We start from the raw sequence: 19,327 nt of genomic DNA on the forward strand, positions 1-19,327 counted from the left end.
GGAGGGATTTCAAATACCCAAACCACTGCATGAGCACTGGAAGCTCATTACCCACATATTTAGGTACAGCGGAAACCAGGGAGTGGGGAGGGTGTAGGATTTTAATTTACTTTTTCATTTTATTCTGAAAAGGTGAACTTACATTTTAGGTTTCCGAATTGTCTAAGTACCCAAAAACTTGCTAACAGGACCATGTTTAGACGCAACAGAGGCCACTCAAAAGCTGTGATTTTCCTTGCGTAACAGAAAGAAACAATAATGATTAAATATTTTCATTTAAATTTATATTTTAGCATTGCATTACTGTAAAAAAAAAAAAAAAAAAACAGGGTCACCCAGCAATAAATGCAATTTTTATTAAAACATATTGTGGACTGAGTGTATCCTAACAGACATAGCGGAGAGGCCGCAAGAGAGAAAATTAGAATAACAGTACTCAAAGGCACCAATAATTTTAACTTTTTTTTTATAGAAGACACTCGTTTATACTGTAGAGCACAGTAAACAGTAATCGAATGCCAATTATATTAGGATATGCAGCTAGAAAAGCATTATCCACAAATAAGAAATTGGTTCTAATGGAATGGTAATGGAAGTACATCCTGTGGACAGTGAAATCCGGATACTCTGGACAGGTATAGACCCATTTAGAACACCAGATGAAAATAAACCAATCTGGAAAGTACAATTTAGAAATCAGATAAGAGTATATTTTGTGTCATATATACCACATATACTGTACTTTGATTCTGGGATGTCAGCCAGGTTTCTACATATTCAGGTTCCTAATGGCATACACAAAATAATATTGTAGCTAATGAGAATCTTTCAGCAAAAAGGAATAACAGATTTAAAACTCATAAAACAATGACTAATATAAACTAGCTAAATATTTAATAACAGTGCCGTGTGAAAACTGTTGTGTGAGAGGGAGAACTGGAACAGACGCTGCTCTCATGCACATTGCTGGATCGAGATGGGAAGTAAGTATAAGAAGGGGCTGGGGGAGCTGCAACCAAAATATTTTTTACCTTAAGGCATAGCCTTTAGAACCACTTTAATTGTCTCTAATTCCATAGAAGCTATAACATAGGTATATAGTAATATTTTACTGTGTTTTTTCATCTGCAGTCACTAGACATGCAGTGCCAAAAATGAAAAAAATACCTAGTGAGAAGGTATAGGGGAAGCATTGTGGACTAGCTTTCATTTTAAAGAAAAACTAGAACTATTTGGTGTAATTTTTTAACTATGTTTACAAGTTTCACAAATTGTATCGGCAAAGCACCGGTTTACTTTAACCTAACATTATGGGCTCATTCACACTGCCCACACACTAAAGGCTGTGTTTTAGTATGGGGGGGGGGATGTAAGACTTCCGTTCTTATCTGCAGTGACCCACGCTGAGGATGCAGTGTAATTGCCTTTTTTAACTATTTGAAATGCACAAAGTGATACTTCATACATTTCTCCACACTGCAGTGCAGTGCCTACCTGTGTGCTACAGTAAAGTGCTACATGTCTGCATGGTACCGCAGTGCACTGGGCTGCATTGCAGGGTGAATGGGGCACTTAGAAAACAATTGTTTTCTATGTGTCCTAACAGTGACTGGCATAAATCCAGTGCGAAAAAATACCAGTCACCACCCTGAGTGTAAACAAGCCCATAACCACTTCTGGATCGGAGGATTTGCCCCCTTAATGACCAGGCAATTTTTTTGCGATTAGACACTGCGTTACTTTAGCGGACATTTGTGTGGTCGTGCGACGCTGTACCCAAAAAAAATTGATGTCCTTTTTTCCCCCCACAAAATATCTTTTGGTGGTATTTGATCACCTCTGCGATTTTTATTTTTTGTGCTATAAACAAAGAAATTGCAACAATTCTGAAAAAAAAAAAAAACTATTTTTTTCACTTGCTATATAACATTCCCAATAAAACAAATTTTAAAAATCTATTTTTTTTTCATCATTTTAGGCCAATTTGTATTCTGCTACATATTTTTGGTAAAAAAAAATCCCTATAAGCATATTTTGATTGGTTTGCGCAAAAGTTATTGCGTCTACAAACCAGGGGAAAGAGTTATGTCATTTTTATTTATGTTTTTTACTAGTAATGGCGGCGATCAGCGATTTTTAGCAGGACTGCGACATCGCGGCGGACAGATCTCACCCCTAACTGACATTTTTGACACTTTTGGGGAGACTAACGACATTACTAATCAGTGCTAAAAAATATGCACTGTTACTGTAATAATGACACTGGCAGCGAAGGGGTTAACCCAAGGGTGATCAAAGGGTTAAATGTGTGCCTAGGGGGTATTTTCTAACTGTGGGGGGATGGACTTGTGAAATCAACACAGAGACCTGTGTTCCTAAATAGGAGGAACACAAGCTCTGTGTTGATAGCTGAGAGAACAGTCTGCTGTGTTTACTACAGCAGACCGCCGTTCTCTCTTCACGGGGAGCGTTCGCGGGTTTCCGGCGGCAATCACTGGCGAGTGGGCGTGCGCCCCCAGGATTGCTCCCACAAACCCCCGTGCAGGTACAGCAATTGGCAGGAACCTGCTAACCTGCTGCAGCATAACTCCGGCTGCTTGTCAGCAAGTGGTTAAAGTGGACCAGAACTCTAAAAGGTAAAGATTTGCTGTAATCTAGGGAACATCTAGGAATAGTAATTGCTCCTACGCAATACCCTGAAAATTTATCTTTTTGTCCTGAATTCCTCCTGAAAAATATCAGTGCTCTTCCAGGTATGTAAGGTGCCTTGGCTACCCTTTTTCCCTTCAGCCTCATAGCTGTATATCTGCACCACTGCTTCTTACAGAGATTTCCAGTAAGATTTGGTGGTGTTATTACCGTATTACGCATTACTCCTACTGGAGCCTCTGGCATAAGGAAGCAAAATTCTGCTTCTATCAAGATAGCTGTCTTCACATAGAAACAGTGTAGAACAAGGCAAAGTAAGGCTGGATACACACTATCAGTGGCGGCCCGTCTATTGGGGGCACAGGGGCGCAGGAACGCCGCGCCCTCCCCCCATCAATGCATCCGGCCCCCTAATTTACATGCAGGGAGCCGGACGCATGGATTCCAATAGGTTATTTATTTATTTTTTAAGCACGTGATTAGAGCCAGAGGCTCTAATAGGCTTCAAAAATGGTGGGCTCGGGGCACAGAGCACTGCGCCCTGATCCCACCCAGTTGTGTGGCAATAGCGAATTAATATTTGCTATTGTCACATTGACTCTCCTCCCAGCCAATCAGGAAGAGGGTTGTGAAACCCCTTTCCAGATTGGCCAAAAGGAGAAGCGATCTTTCTGGCCTGTGGCCAGGAAGAGGCAGAAGACACATGGCCGGAGGAGCAGTGCAGCGGCTCAGCCATTCAGCACTCCCTGGCTCGGATAGGAGGAAGGAGGAGGTAGGGAGGCAGACCGTTCGGGGGGGGGGAATGTGTTGCCTGCCGACTGACCGACCGACCAGCCGACGGGGGGGGGGGTGCATTGGTTTGACCCCCTCCCTCCCCCCTGAATTACCGAGCACCAGCCGCCACTGCATACTATACAACTTTTGTTGTTAGATTTCCTTTAGATTTGCCTTCAGCTATGTAGTGTGAGGGCCTGCCTGATTGCATACAAATTTAAAGTGTTTAGGTTTCACCTCATATTATATGGTTTTGGTATATATATAAAGGAAAAAGTCTAAAGAAAATTGTATAGTGTGTATCGAGCTTAAGTCAGTCAGTAACATAACCCCTGCACTTACCTAAATGGTACTGAACACTGGGTGCATAGGTGTGCACAGCCTATTGCATTAAGGTGTGCACCCCAAAGCTCAAACATATTGGCGTGTGTATATAAAGTATACTGACGGTGTCAGCAGAGCAATGGATGGTGACAGTACGGCAGAGATGGGTGTCAGTAGGGCAGTGGACAGTGTCAGTAGTTTTTAGTTTTAATATTTTTTTTTACTTTTTAGGAGCCCCGTTAGGGGGCTTTGGTGAAATGGTGAAACATTAGTGGTCTAAACAGGGGGTATCTGCACCATACAGGGTGATTAGGGTGTGCCCATGCCAGCCTATGACTGGGTGTCAAATCCAATTGTTCTGCAATGGGATGGACCCCCCATATACACTGCATTTGTTAGTTGACTATAAAGACACAGGCTAATATAGACACTGGGGAGGTCAGAAAACTTGACAGTTGCTTCAATTAACCCATCATGCCTACTTATTCAATAAACTGCAGCAGAATAAAAATGTTTTTCTTACAAAATAAGCTTCAAAATGTATTTGCAATTTTTCTATTAAGGTTCCAACATAAAGACAGAGTAGGAGAAAATCATATGGCATTTCCAGTCCCTCCAGACATCTTCTGGCTGACCCTTCTTCGTCTTCTGGCTGACCCTAAAGTCATTGGGTTGGATTTTTATAATATTTGCCATTACTTTCACTCCTGTTAAAGATCCAGGAATTAGACAAAATCAACCCTTGCAGTGGGTACAATGCTCCTTTAGGTCTAAGTGTCTAGTGCAAGTTTGCCTACCCAGTCCTCCGCTCACCCGACAGCCAGCACTCTCCTTTTGCAGAAAAGGGACATCTGTAGATAAACAAACTGTGCAGCTTTGACCAAAGTTAAATAATGCCCTTGCTAAAGGTGTAGGCCATTTACATACCTCATGAAGCCTCACTGGAATAATTTTAGGACGTTGCTTAGAGAAGCCCAGTGTTACTGTTCGCCTTCATTTCCCAACACTGAGCTCAGAGCTATTGCACCAGGGGGGAGAAAGTGCATGTGAGGAGGTTTGAATCAGAGAAAGAACTCACTCCTGTAATGGTGAAGGTGAACATTGAGTTCATTCACACCAACCACTGCATTGCAACGTAGTGACTGGTGTGCCGTGTGGCCGGGATCAGTGCAGTGATGATACGTTGAGCTTGTCGCATCACACTTTTTCACGTTTTTTAACAAACTTTATTGAGATTTCCTACAGGCATCTCATAAAATACAATTGCCGGCCATGCCATGCTAGGCAGTGGATTGCTTTGCACTGCACTGAAAAAAAGTACAGCATGCACTACTTTTTTTGTTCAGTGCACTGTGTCTGCAATGCAGTGGTTTAAACAGTGGTGGCCGGTGTAATGAGGGCGCAGGGGCGCCGCCCCCCCATCCATGCGTCCGGCCCCCTAATCTGCATGCAGGGGCGCCGGACGCATGGAGCTTAATGTTTTTTTTTTTTTTTAATCACCTGATTAGAGCCAGAGGCTCTAATAGGGTGATGCAAAGGGTGGAGCCGGGGCGCAGAGCAGTGCGCCCCGAGCCCACCCATTGTGTGACAATAGCGAATGAAAATTTGATATTGTCACACCGATCCTCCTCCTGGCTGTACTCAAAAAGCCACCCAACACAGTCCCACCACATGTAATGTGGTATGAACATACCACTAACACTAGGCTTCTCTTAGCAATGTCCTTGAAGTAATCTAGTGAAGCTTCATGAGTTACGTAAATGGCCTACACCTATAGCAAAGGCATTATTCAATTATGGTCAAGGCTGTACAGTTTGTTTTCATCAACAGATGTCCCTTATCTGTAAGGATGGGTTCAGGCGTGTTTGGGTCCTAGTCCCAACCCACCTTAGAAATCCTGCCAGGAAACCATCACTGCACACCACCAATAATAGGCAAGGAGGCATTTCCCTACCCACAGCTGCACATACACACGAAAGACAACAACAAGAAAAGGGCGCACCGACGTTGTGAATTACCACTAAAAAAGTTTACTAAAATCTAAATAGGTAGCATACTTTATACTCACAAATGTAAGATTTATACATGCATGTAGGAAATGGGAACCAATCACCTCCAGGGCACTTCTATACTGCTGGATGGCGTGATGGCGTCCACAAACCTGGCTTACGCTTTTCGAGAGAGAACCCTCTTCCTCAGAGCCAATTCAGACAATTTTGGCTCTGAGGAAAAGGGTTCTCCCTCGAAACGTGTAAGCCATGTCATTGTGGATGCCATCACGCCATCCAGCAGTATAGAAGTGTCCTGGAGGCGATTGGTTCCAATTTCCTACATGCATGTATACATCTTACTTTTGTGAGTATAAAGTATGCTACCTATTTGGATTTTAATAAACTTTTTAGTGGTAATGCACAAGCTCGGTGTGCCCTTTTCTTGTTGTTGTCTTTCAGTGTTTTCGGATACCCTTGGTCCTGAGGGGGCAGCAAGACCATTCAGATCACTCACCTTCCCGCATACCACGTGAGCGCTGGAGAGATACTGTTTATGGAATGCACATACACACGCCCTGACTAGGCTGTTGATGATTGGCTGTGTGCAGTGACAGCTTCCTGATGGGATTACTCAGATGGGTTGGGTCTAGGACCCGAACACGCCTGAGCCCATCCCTACTTATCTGCATAGGCAGTTTTTTAGTAATTCAATGTCATGGCTGCCTTTCCGCCCACTCACCTTTCTCCTCCAGTGGCATAAACACAGCTGATCCAAGCATGCATGTTTATTAAAAGACAATTCATTAGAAATCTCTTTCAGGGATTTAAAAATAAAAGGTTTTAAAAAAAAAAGTGTCATACATCCCCATCCACCACTAAAGGTATGTGGAAATAGTTTACTGAAGCCATTGTTGCAGACATTCCCTGGCACTTGGTAAACAGAAGAAAATTAGTAAATATAATGAAGCTCTAGGTAAACAGAAAGTCAGAGAAACACTGTGAGCTGTGATGTAGAAGGTGTGCACAGCCCTTGGTATCACTCGATCTCCATACAACAGCACTCCCCCCTTTGTATACAGGGTCTGAGATAAGGCAGACAATCAGGTAGGCAGCCTGCATGCTGTGTAGGAAGAGCAGTGTGTATACACAGGCAGGCAGTATAGTCCTAGCCCAGGGCAGGGCAGGTTCAGCCTACTCTCCAGGATTGGACACGGACACACCCATAGAGTTCTGTATAGCAGCCCTACCCTGCCAGTGCTGATCACTTAGCTCTGCTTACCCAAGGCAGACCAGAGCCGCTGGCTCCCTGCACGCATTGTACCAGCACAGGACCACACAGGTAACCCCTTCCTTCCTTCCTTCCACTTCTCATGGACTTTCTGCGTGTACACATCATCCTCTACACGTTTCTAACTCCGGGATTTACTTGTGCTAGTTTACATCGACTTGGCAAACTTTTCTTGTGCGTAATACTTGGTACATAAGGGGGTCTTGGCTTTTTTGGAGGCTATTATGTGTTTTATATTACTATGGGAGCTAGGAGTTGTTCTAGATATTGTTGAAAATGACTTGTATGGCTGATTATTGATGTTCTTCTAATGCCGATCATTCATGATGTGCAGAGACACGTTCCATGCGCCTGTAGCGCAACACGTATGCAGCTTCCTAGCCAGTGTGATCACCTCTGTGCATGGAAAGTGTGATCACTTTATGTGTATATCCAGTGTGATCACCTCTGTGCATGGAAAGTATGATCACTTTATGTGTATATCCAGTGTGATCACTTATGTGTATATCCAGTGTGATCACTTATGTGTATATCCAGTGTGATCACCTCTGTGCATGGAAAGTATGATCACTTTATGTGTATATCCAGTGTGATCACTTATGTGTATATCCAGTGTGATCACTTATGTGTATATCCAGTGTGATCACCTCTGTGCATGGAAAGTGTGATCACTTTATGTGTATATCCAGTGTGATCACTTATGTGTACATCCAGTGTGATCACTTATGTGTATATCCAGTGTGATCACCTCTGTGCATGATAAGTATGATCACTTTATGTGTATATCCAGTGTGATCACCTCTGTGCATGGAAAGTATGATCACTTTATGTGTACATCCAGTGTGATCACTTATGTGTACATCTAGTGTGATCACCTCTGTGCATGGAAAGTGTGATCACTTTGTGTATATCCAGTGTGATCACTTTATGTGTATATCCAGTGGGATCACCTCTGTGCATGGAAAGTATGATCACTTATGTGTACATCCAGTGTGATCACTTATGTGTACATCCAGTGTGATCACTTATGTGTACATCCAGTGTGATCACTTATGTGTATATCCAGTGTGATCACTTATGTGTACATCCAGTGTGATCACTTATGTGTACATCCAGTGTGATCACCTCTGTGCATGGAAAGTATGATCACTTATGTGTACATCCAGTGTGATCACTTATGTGTACATCCAGTGTGATCACTTATGTGTACATCCAGTGTGATCACCTCTGTGCATGGAACGTATGGTCACTTATGTGTACATCCAGTGTGATTACCTCCTGTGCATGGAAAGTATGATCATGTTATGTGTACATCCAGTGTGATCACCTCTGTGCATGGAACATATGATCACTTTATGTGTACATCCAGTGTGATTACCTCCTGTGCATGGAAAGTATGATCATGTTATGTGTACATCCAGTGTGATCACCTCTGTTCATGGAAAGTATGATCACTTTTTGTGTATATTCAGTGTGATCTCCTCTGTGTACATGCAGTATGATCATCTCTGTGCATAGCCAGTACTATTACTTCTGTGCATAGGTAGTGTGATCACCTATGTGTACATCGAGTATGATCACCTCTATGCATAGCTAGTGTGATCACCTATGTGCATAGCCAGTATGATCACTATATATGTACAGCCAGTATGGTCTCCTCTGTGCATAGACAGTATAGTATGCATGTTCACTTCTGTGCTTAGTGTGATCAGGTTGTGTACATTCAGTATGATCCCCTCTGTGCACACTAGATGCACAGCCAGTGTTCTTCACTACATGCAGTATCTGCTAGGTTTGCATAGGCATGTTTAACCAGGTATGCAAAACTTTTGTGGATGTGTATACACTGCCTCTACTGCATTCAGCTTATATAAGAAGGTGTATGTTAATATAGGTGTATATTCACCTCTTCTCCCTTTTATTGTATGCAGTATTAGACATTTCAGGTTTTGCTTGATCGCTGTTTGCTTTGGATGGAATTCCCTGGCTACTACAACACAGGCGCCACACCCTCTCCTGCTGGAGATTTTGGAATGAGAGGCCACTTGTTGATCAAATGGGCATGTGGAGAAGCACTGTATGTGTAGGGCAGGACACACACACTCTCCTTATATTTATATTCATTATTTAGTCTTTGTCAAACCACTTTCTCCTCTAAAAGCATTGCATTGCAATAAATATTTGTGTATGTATATTATGAATTTCAATACTTTTCTGATAAGGAGGAGGGTGGGCAGCTGTTGAAAAATACAAAAAGAATAAAAACTGGTTGAACTAGTACTAGTGCTATAATTATGCAAGGGAAAGGTCTGCCCTCAGATTTGTTAACTTTGTATTTATTTCTAGTTGCTATGTAGTAATGTTATTATAGAGAAAGAGTTTGTTTTCAGCATTTGTCAAACAGCTACAGTGTAACTGTTTTTTCCTGAAAAACACAAATGCTTGTTATTCACTTGTTTCCAGAATTTAGATTAGCAGTCATTTTTTTTCCCAGAGATTGTAGCATTTGTTTTCCTAGTGTATTGTTACATAGTTATATGCACATATGTGCTCTAATCTTTATGTAAGCTGTGCAGCAGTATGCTATGTAATGTATTCAGTGGTGTCATAATACAAGTTTTAGGGTGCACTTCTGATTTGCTCTTGGAGGGGAGAGGCTGATCTCATTCTGATTTGAAGAGACGTCACCCTTATAGTTCTAGGCGTGAAGAGCTGTAATCGGAGGAAGGGTGCGGTGCCCACTCGGAAAGGGCCTAAGGAAGTTTTTACCTGGTTTTGGAAAAGTTGTAAAAACCGTTCAAATCCTATTGATAGTAAAAAAAAAAGCTGATGATTTAGGGGAGAATAGATCTAATCCAAAAGCTTTTAGGAAAGCATTTTCTAAAATTAATTTCACAAAAATGAATGCAGGGATCAGATCTTGATGTTTTAGGTCATCACCAAGGTGAAATGATTCTCTGTTGCAAAAAAAACGTGGAAAAATCAATGACTTTGCTCCTTTTAGCGGTTTTCCTAAAGACAGATGTTGGAAAATGTCTGGCCTAAAAAAAAAAAAAAAAAATGAATCTGGGCTGAGGCTGATGGAAGCCTGAAAGGGGACACATTTGCACTGAAAACATTCCATCACCCTCATAAAACTTCTTGGCAACTCAAGCTCTTTGAAACTTGGGGGATGTGCAAAGGGAGTAGGTGCCTTCTGACCACAGTTCTCTCTCCTCTGTATGTTTCTGATGGGACTAAAAGCTCTGCTTGTGTATTGGTTTTCCTTGCTGCTCTGTATATTATGGCTCTTGTCTGTATATTGCTGTTCTCTGGGTGTGTCTGGAAGTACTGGCCTCCATCCAGAATCCTTCAGGAATGTTGGTTTGGGAGCAGAGTGACTCACAGCAGTTCTGTAGTCTGAGAAGGGGAGGAGGGAGAGGAGGAGGGACGACAAGCAGGAATGCACACTGGGGAACCCACTCTTCACTAGCACACGTGTGTGTCACTATAGGTGTAAATATATAGCTGCATCTGTCTTGTGATGAGATTGCATTGCTCCTTAGTCTAAGGTTCCCTTTTGCTCTATGCCCCTGCAATTCTTCCTTGGACTCCCCAGAATAATTCATTCTTTTCAGCTTTTTTTTACTTTCATGTAGAAAAATTTTAAGTGCCTATATGGAGCCATAGAAAGGGAGTGGTACACCTAAAAGCAAGTTTGGTATCCATGATATATACCAATATATGATTATGTTGACCCATTGGAAAGCAGTATTTCATATATAGGAGGAATTTTCCTGGCATTCAGCAATGTACAAAAGTTTCCACGAAGGCTAAAGGCCCGTACACACGTACCGATTGTCGGCCGTAAATATTCAGCAGACGACCGATTGGCCGATTGTAGGCTTGTTAGTATGATGCTTCCGACAGCCGACAGCGCATTTTCGGCCGAACAGAATCTGTCGTGCAGGCATTAAAATTTTTGTTGGCCAACACCAGAACGGCCGATTGTTCGCCAGTCAGTACAGATTTCGGCCGACAGACAGCCGATTAGCAAGACTGGGCATGCTCAGAAAAGAAAAAAGACAAGGAAAGTTAACCATCACATGACATCACTTCTGCAGTCGGCTGTTGTTGGCCGACAAAATTTGTGTGAAGTCTTTTGCAGTTTTCAACAGACACGACAGCCCTGGACAAAAGACGGCCGATGATCGGTACGTGTGTACGGGGCTTTATGCCTCGTACACACGCAACGATGATCGGCCGACTTTTGTCCAGTGTTGTTGTGTTGGTTGAAATGTGCTCTAGATTTTCTCGGCCAACAAAAACCAACTTGAGAAGTGATGTCATGTGCTGGTTTACTTTCCGTGTGTATTTTCTTCTCAGAGCATGCCCAGTCTTGCTCTTTAGATTTTTGTCTGCCGAAATCTGTACTGACTGACGGAAAATCGGCCGTTGTGTTGACGGCCAACAAAAATTTTATAGCCTGCACACTAGATTTTATTCGGCCGAAAAGTCGGAGTCGGTTGTCGAAAGCATCATGCTTAAAATCGGCCGATCGGACGTTGGCCGAAAATTCACGGCCAACTATCGATGCGTGTGTACAAGGCATTAGCGTGGAATGGGTTTGCCTTGCCTTTTTCTTGCAATACATTCCCCACCCATCCCCCATCCATTCCCTATAGCACTACATATTTTTCTCACCATGGCAATTACTATTTTAACACTCCCTGACATTGCATAGCCATGCCTATATTTTACTTTTATTATAAAATGTAGTTAAGGTATCCCAAGACATTCATTACCTGCTATCTCTGAAAGATCACTGGATGCTTTGTTGGTGATGGATGTTGTTTAGAGTGACCCAAAATAATAGTGCCCAATTAGTGGGATAGTGGTGGTATTGACTTCCACAGAGCATACTTTCCTTTATTTTTTAGGGGACCAAATATTGCTAAATAGGGATGCCTAACTGGTAAAAGAATTGTGAGAACTGATTTGGTTCATTGGCTTTGCCAGCATCACAGAACATGGGTGGTGGCTTTATCCATGGTAGATGGCAAGACATTGACGGGAGGAAGGATAAAAGCATGTACTTGCAGGTTTACTACAGTGTATTCAATTTAATGCCTTAGGGAGGTCTGGATGTTTGGGGACATGCAATTATAAAGTGAATATGTAAGTATTTTAGATTTTTGAGGTATGTTACTGCTTCCATTTGAGCATTGTTGTATATTTTAAACCTGAGCTGGTTTGCCTTTTAGTGTGTGCCCATAGTTTGCATAGTTTACTAGGCTCTGCTAGTTGAGCTTTATTTAGCCCCCTTAAAAAAAACCTGTTGAACTTTTGAAGCTGTTTTTAGCTGTGCATAGTTATTGAGGTTGTGCAATAAAAACTTCTTCCTAGGACCATCACGAAAACATCCACAGCATGGTCACAAGGTCTAACCTGGAATGCCCGTTTATTACATGGAGGTTTAAAAAAAAAAATCTGCGTTTAGTGGGACAGAATATGATTAACCTGCAAGGAGCACCAAAGGACCTGTATTGTCTACATCCTCCTAATCTGATAATCTACAGAGCTAAGGGAAAGATTCAGGGTGTGGTTCCTTCAATAGTTGAGCTGAAATTGAGCAATCATGTAAATTGCACAAGCAAACTTGGATTGTTTGTATAACATGTCAAATACAGTCTACAGTTGAATGGGTGTACAAAATCCATTAGTACTGTGACCATCCCCTTTTGTGCACAAATAACTGATTTGATTTATCTTCATAAATATATTATTAGATATTGGACATTGGGAACTGACAAAAAGTTGTTCTAAAATGCTAATGGCTGCATAAAATAGTCATTGTTGCCCCATGAAATCAGTGTCCTCTGCCTCCACATCCCTCAAAGCAGTGTCCTCTGCCTCTTTCTCATCACCTCCCTCCACAGTAGTGTCCCGTGCCCCCAACACAGTGTTCTCTGCCCCCTTTACCCCCTTCCACTGTAGTGTCCCCTGCCCCCCCCCCCCCCCCCCCCATCCATTGTCTCCTCTGTCCCCTTCACATCATCCTTCCTCCCACCCCACCCCACGCACACAGTGCTGTGTAGGTAGCAGGGGCTGACTGACCATTCGGGGATTAGGGCACTGCCCGAGGGCCCAGGGTCAGTAGGGGGCCCCATGAGAGGCTACACACAACAGAAAGAAGCCAGGAACTTCCATGTAGGCTATGCTGTGGTAGATATTTAAATGCCCACTCTATGTGACTGAGCTGCAATTTGTAGGTGGGGCTTTGTGTGGCTTGAGTGTGGACACAGGGGGCCCCATGATCTCTGATTGCCCGGGGGCCCCATGGGTTGTCAGTCCACCCTTGGTAGGTAGCACTTCCTACCTGATAGAATGTGTGAAGCCCGCAAAGTGTTGGATGGAAGGCTGGAGTAGAAATAGCCGGAGTTAACTTTTCATAAAAACATGCTGGTAATTGTTTACTAGGATTGCCTAGCCAGGTTGGCATCTTAATTGTAAAAATATTTAATCTCTGGAAACCTTGTATTACTATATATTAATAGGTGAAAAGTGTCGTTCAAAGGGAGAGAGGAATCTAGATCAATAGTGGCAGCCCTTTATGTCCTATACGACCCTAGCCTTTAAAAATGAGTAATTGCATGTGCTATCTAAATGTAAATCTCGGCAATGGTGACCTCCCGTGTTTTTCCATGACCAGTTTACTTATAGAAAGCCATCCAGACAGCAATAAAGGTGTAACTTTGCAATAGATTTTACTCATTACTTTATTTATACTGTTATCAGTGAATCACTGTGTGGCTAGGACAAGAGGTAAGACCTGCTAGAACTAGAGTATTGTGCTACCTCACCCTTGATAAACACAATAGGTGCTGCCTAATCCATAACTTTTGCTTATTCATTCAGTGTTTGCTGGCTGATTCATGTAGACATAAAAACCATTCTTGCGTTTATCTGTAATAGGCAATTGTTGCTTTATAATATACAGTGCAAACTTAAAGGGACTGCTCACCTTTAAAGAAAAGGTCATTTGTGTCTTTAGGTTCCTACAACTGATAGGAGTTTGAATATAACGATCCAAATTGTTTTAGATTTCATGTAGGGAAAACCTATGACTTTCCCAACTTACTGTTAAATACTTGAATCACACCATGTAAAGTCTCATGAGATGGGCACATCCTAGGGAACGTCTGTCATTGATGGACAAATGCACTTGGACAATGCTGTAGTATAAGTTTACTGCTGTTGTCTTTAAGCTGAAAGGATATACATTCTAGATGTGACTGTTGTGCGAAGTGTAGAAATCAGGCCAGTTTTTTATTAGTTGGTGTACAGTAACCTAAATATGACCCATCCATATACTGTTTCCCTCTTGAGGAACACCAAGAAGTAGATAATTATATCATCTTACCTATATATGTCTCTACAATTCAAGTGACTCTGATGCTGCACTTATTGTAGGGTAGTTTGAATCTTTCCACTCAAAAGTTCAGCCTGGCTAGTAATTGTGTTCCATCATCCTAGGACATCTTCTGAGGATGATGACAAGGCACACTTATGGCACTTTTCCACTGCAAGTACCGGCTCGGCTCTACTCGGCCCTGCTTGGCCCTGTTTGCTGGTACCGCATGGTATGGTGTTGGAACGGTTCGGTACGGTACGGTATGGTTTGCTTTTCCACTAAAGTAGTACTAAAGTTAAGTGGGTGGGATAACAATGGGGTGGGTGGGATTCTCTAACCAATCAGTGGCTAGTAGTGACTGCATGCAAAGGATTGTGGGATATGGTACCTCTTGGAACCACAATCGAGGTGGTACTGTTTCTGAGAGCCGTACTGTTCGGTTCCATGCAGTGGAAAAGCGCCACCGTACCGTATCATACCGAACCATTCCTACACTATACCATGCGGTACCAGCAGTGGAAAAGCACAAAAGCGAGCCAAACTGTTCAGTTCCATGCAGTGGAAAAGCGCCATTAGTAGTCAACCATTGGGTACCAACTGGACAATGGTCACCTAATAGAATAGACTACATTTTTTTTTTTTTTTTTCAGGAGTATTTGTATAAACCTGGCAATATTTCATAACTTTTTGTTTAGTGGCCTGATGTTGACATTCACATGTGTGGTGCAATCTGGAAGCTTATTTGCCTTTATATCCTTTTCATTTATATAGTTCAGGAAAAGTTCCTTTCTTCTGGTTGGCTGGTACTCAAGTCACCTTTCATCTGGCAGAGACTGTATGTTTTATGTAAAGTGCTGCCAAGAATACAGTGGGTGGACAGAATAATGGAAATGGCAACATGAAAAAGGATTTCGGCTTTGAAGTAACAATATCACAATTACAACTGTGAAAGTCGTATTAATTTGGTACATTGTAAGTAAAGCAGTGCATGTCGACTATCAAATAGGTGTGTCAATTAGAATTTTGTTATGCAAGGTTTGTAAGCTTTATGAGGCAAATTGTAGAGCTTGAAGAGACCAATCAGCTTGTTTCTGAATTGTAGGTATATTTGTACAAAAAAGTACTAAATGTGTTTCTCCCGCCACACAGCTAAATACTTAGTTTAAATACACTATCTCACAAAAGTGAGTACACCCCTCACATTTTTGTAAATATTGTTATATCTTTTCACGTGCCAACACTGAAGAAATAACACTTTGCTACAATGTAAAGTAGTAAGTGTATAGCTTATATTATAACAGTGTAAATTTGCTGTGCCCTCAAAAAAAAGGTAACACACAGCCATTATTGTCTAAACCGCTGGCAACAAAAGTGAGTACACCCCTAAGTTAAAATGTCCAAAGTGGGACCAATTAGCCATTTTCCCTCCCACAGTGTCATGTGACTCGTTAGTGTTACAAGGTCTCCGGTGGGAATGGGGAGTTGGTGTGTTTGTTGTTATCGCTCTCACTTTCTTACTGGTCACTGGAAGTTCAACATGGTACCTCATGGCAAAGAACTCTCTGAGGATCTGAAAAAAAAAAGAATTGTTCTTCATAAAGCTGGCCCTAGCTATTGGAATATTGCCAAAATCCTGAAACTGAGCTGCAGCACGGTGGCCAAGACCATACAGCGGTTTAACAGGACAGGTTCCACTCGAAACAGGCCTCACCATGGTTGACCAAAGGAGTTGAGTGTTCAAGCGTCATATCCAGAAGTTTGGGAAATAGACATATGAGTGCTGCCAGCATTGCTGCAGAGGTTGAAGGCGTGGGGGGTCAGCCTGTCAGTGCTCAGACCATACGCCGCACAATACATCAAATTAGTCTGCATGGCTGTTGTCCCAGAAGGAAGCCTCTTCTAAAGAAGATGCATAACAAAGTCTGAAAACAAGTTTGCTGAAGACAAGCTGACTAGGGACATGGATTACTAGAACCATGTCCTGTGGTCTGATGAGACCAAGATAAACGTATTTGGTTTAGATAGTTTCACGCGTGTGTGGCAGCAACCAGGTGAGGAGTACAAAGACAAGTGTGTCTTGCCTACAGTCAAAAATGGTGGTGGGAGTGTCATGGTCTGCAGCTGCATGAGTGCTGCCGGCACTGGGGAGCTACAGTTCATTGAGGGAACCATGAATGCCAACATGTACTGAAGCAGAGCATGATCCCCTCCCTTTTGAGACTGGGCCACAGGGCAGTTTTTCCAACATAATGACCCCAGCACACACTTCCAAGACGACCACTGCCTTACTAAAAAAGCTGAAGGTAAAGGTGATGGACTGGCCAAGCATGTCTCCAGACCTAAACCCTTTTTGAGCATCTGAGGGGCATCCTCAAATGGAAGGTGGAAGAGGGCAAGGTCTCTAACATCCACCAGCTCTGTGATGTCGTCATATAGGAGTGAATAGGACTCCAGTGGCAACCTGTGAAGCTCTGGTGAACTCCATGTCCAAGAGGGTTAATGCAAAGCTGGAAAATAATGGTGGCCACACAAAATATTGACCCTTTGGGCTCAGTTTGGACATTTCCACTTAGGGGTGTACTCACATTTGTTGTTGTTTAGACATTAATGTCTGTGAGTTATTTTAAGGGGCCTGCAAATTTACACTGTTATACAAGCTGTACACTCACTACTTTACATTGTAGCAAAGTGTAATTTCTTCAGTGTTGTCACATGAAAAGATATAATAAAATATTTACAAAAATGTGAGGGGTGTACTTACTTTTGTGAGATACTGTAGATCTATAATATTTACCTGCAAATAGAGTGAAATTCTGGATAGTGTTTGTGTAATCTACACTACAATGCAAGTTAATTTTAGTTCTTCTTGGGTCACCTTGCTGCTCATTAGAAAGAGCTCATGATGTTGATTCATTGATCCAATGATCAGAAGAATAAAAAGGAAGTTGACATAAGCTACACTAAAACTGATGTCTCCCTCTGGACTATACTGTGTGCCACAGGTATGTGGTGTAAAAGATTTACAAAGCTTTTTGTAGTTCAAGCTTTACACACATTAATTTCAGATATGCATTTAGCTGTTTATCTAGAGTTCCACCCTAATGTGCATATGGGAGCAGTCTTTAAAATGACAGCATATGCAAAGACGGACAAAGTGCATTGGAAAAAAAGAACCATGCTTTACGGTCAAAGATGGTGAAGAATGAACACTTAATAGGATGATTGTTAAATGCAAGAAAAGACTGCCTCTAAAATGAGTACACCATTAAATCAGCACTAATGTAACCTAGCCTCAAGTAAGACTGCACATCATGAGCTTCACAGAGCATACATATATGGAAGGGCTTCCTTTCAGAAATATTTTGTATCCAAGGTCAATACCCATGGACAAATGACCTGGTGTATAGAGGACAAGGCCTGGACCCCCATAACAATAGAAAATAGTAATCGGGTGAAAAAAAAAAATGCCTCAGACCAGATCTCCTACATCAGGAATAATTTATGTTGTAGAGAAGCTAAAGACCCAAATATCTTTTCAGCTGTTCAATGTGGTGAGTAATCCATAATGTTGAGTGATCGTCTTATAGAAGTCATTATGTCAGATGTTTTACATAGTGAAATAACAGGTAAGTAATATAGCACCCCTATACACAAGAATCAACTAATTTGAAAGTGGTGTTGTAAACCAGAATGCCGTTCCATGGCCTCTCTACCCACCTGATCCAAATAGTATTGAACTCAAAGTTTTGGTGAGCAAAGTAGATTCACACCTTTTAGTGCCGGTTCACACTAGTACGACTTGTCAGGCGACTTGGTCCATTGTGTGGTACAGGAATGCGAAAATTTAAGGTTCCCCTAAATTGGGACTTTTTAGGCACAAAAGATTGGAAGAATAAATAGATAATATAAATGAAGAAGTTTTTTATTTAAATACAAATCAAAGATTAAGAACAATGTGCAAGCAAGAAACAAACAGAGAGGACATAACTCATAGTGCTCGAACATGACCCGACATGTTTCAGAGCTAAAGATACTTGCTCCTTCTTCAGGGTCTTTAGCACACTCTCCAAATTGTGTGGTACAGGAACGGTTCTAATAGGAGCGACACAAGTCGCTCTGACTTAGAAAAAGGGTCCTGTACTACTTCGGGACGACCTGGAGCGACTTGCATAGACATTCATTTTATGAAGTCCGTGCAAGTCGCGCTGAAGTCGCGGTGCACGAGACTTCACAGGTCGCCCCCAAAGTCGTGCCGCTTCAGTGTGAACTGGCACTTACCCCTTAAAGAACTAGAGGGCTTTCTTTTTGAAGAAAGGTGTAGTATCCCACAACAGAACTTGAGAAACTCCAAGATGGATTAAAGCCGAGCGACCATATTTCTTATAAAGTGATTGTGGTTAGGTGATACTGTTGGGCCCTTATTAAAGTGGAAGTAAACCCATAGATTTTAACAGTTTAAAAAAATCGTTACAGTTCTGGCACATGCCAGGAACGTACCTGTCACATTGGATATGCTCTCAACCACACTGTCAAACCATTCAATGGCTGGTGTCCTAACCGATCCCATGTGCAAGCATCATGGCAGTTGAAGATAAACAGAGGCCAAGATGGCAGATTCCTTGGCTGAAGTATTTTCCATGATTCTGTCTACCCACTGTATAAAGAAGCGTGAAGTAAATAAACTGTAATCTTTAGACCTCTCTTGGAATTCGAAGGACAGAAGAGCTGCAGGGAGATATGAGTAATGAACGTCAACATTTTTATTTTTGAAGAAGGAATACATTTTATAAACAACAAATGAAAACGTGTTATAGGAAATTAACACATTCACAAGATAATGCTTGAGTCTCCTGGTTATAAATGTCACCTCTTTAAATGTATGTCAATACAAAAAAACAAACCTATTTA

The 19,327-nt window shown here is 42.0% G+C and overlaps 1 protein-coding gene across 1 annotated transcript in view; it reads left to right on the forward strand.

Moving 5' to 3' along the window:
• The first annotated feature begins 6,959 nt into the window (after positions 1 to 6,959).
• The window catches only part of AHNAK (AHNAK nucleoprotein), a 102,680-nt gene continuing 90,312 nt past the window's right edge, over positions 6,960 to 19,327 (forward strand). The window contains exon 1 of the mRNA XM_082271026.1: positions 6,960 to 7,077. The gene's annotated coding sequence lies outside the window, so the exon portion shown is untranslated. The remainder of the gene's footprint in view (positions 7,078 to 19,327) is intronic.

The sequence above is a fragment of the Pelophylax lessonae genome (assembly GCF_965119305.1).
Source record: "Pelophylax lessonae genome assembly, chromosome: 10".
Classification (NCBI taxonomy): Eukaryota; Metazoa; Chordata; class Amphibia; order Anura; family Ranidae; genus Pelophylax; species Pelophylax lessonae.